Genomic DNA, 513 nt, shown 5'->3' with positions numbered 1-513 from the left:
CACACACACACACACACACACACACACACACACACACACACAGTGAGTGGACAACATTAGAGCAGTTTGATGTGTGTGATTAATCAGATCATATTTCTCCAGGAGCTGGAGGCTGTAAATAGGTGGTAATGTGAGGCAGTAAATGTCTCAGGGACAGACAGGGACACTGACGAGAATACACACACACACACACTGTTACACAGTATTAATAAGAATAAGATAACTACACACACATATATATATGTATATATACATATATATATGTGTATATATGTATATATAGACTATGGTTTCTGTTAATGAAGACAGCAGCAGGTGATGTTTAACTTAAGAAATGGACTGAACTCACAAACAGTGAAAAACTGAGGCTTTAATCTTTTGAATATTTCACAGTAAAACTAAAGAAATAATCTGTTATCTTGCAGAGTATGGTGAGAGCATGTAACCCATATGACCGCAGACCAGGTGGATCATGGGTAAACAGCGCCCTCTCGTGTCGAGACGAGGAATAAC

This window comes from Seriola lalandi, unplaced genomic scaffold, assembly GCF_002814215.2.
Source record: "Seriola lalandi dorsalis isolate HSWRI2012SDOR001 ecotype SW California unplaced genomic scaffold, Sedor1 jcf7180002054952, whole genome shotgun sequence".
Taxonomy (NCBI): domain Eukaryota; kingdom Metazoa; phylum Chordata; class Actinopteri; order Carangiformes; family Carangidae; genus Seriola; species Seriola lalandi.
Note: the sequence above shows the minus strand (reverse complement) of the source record.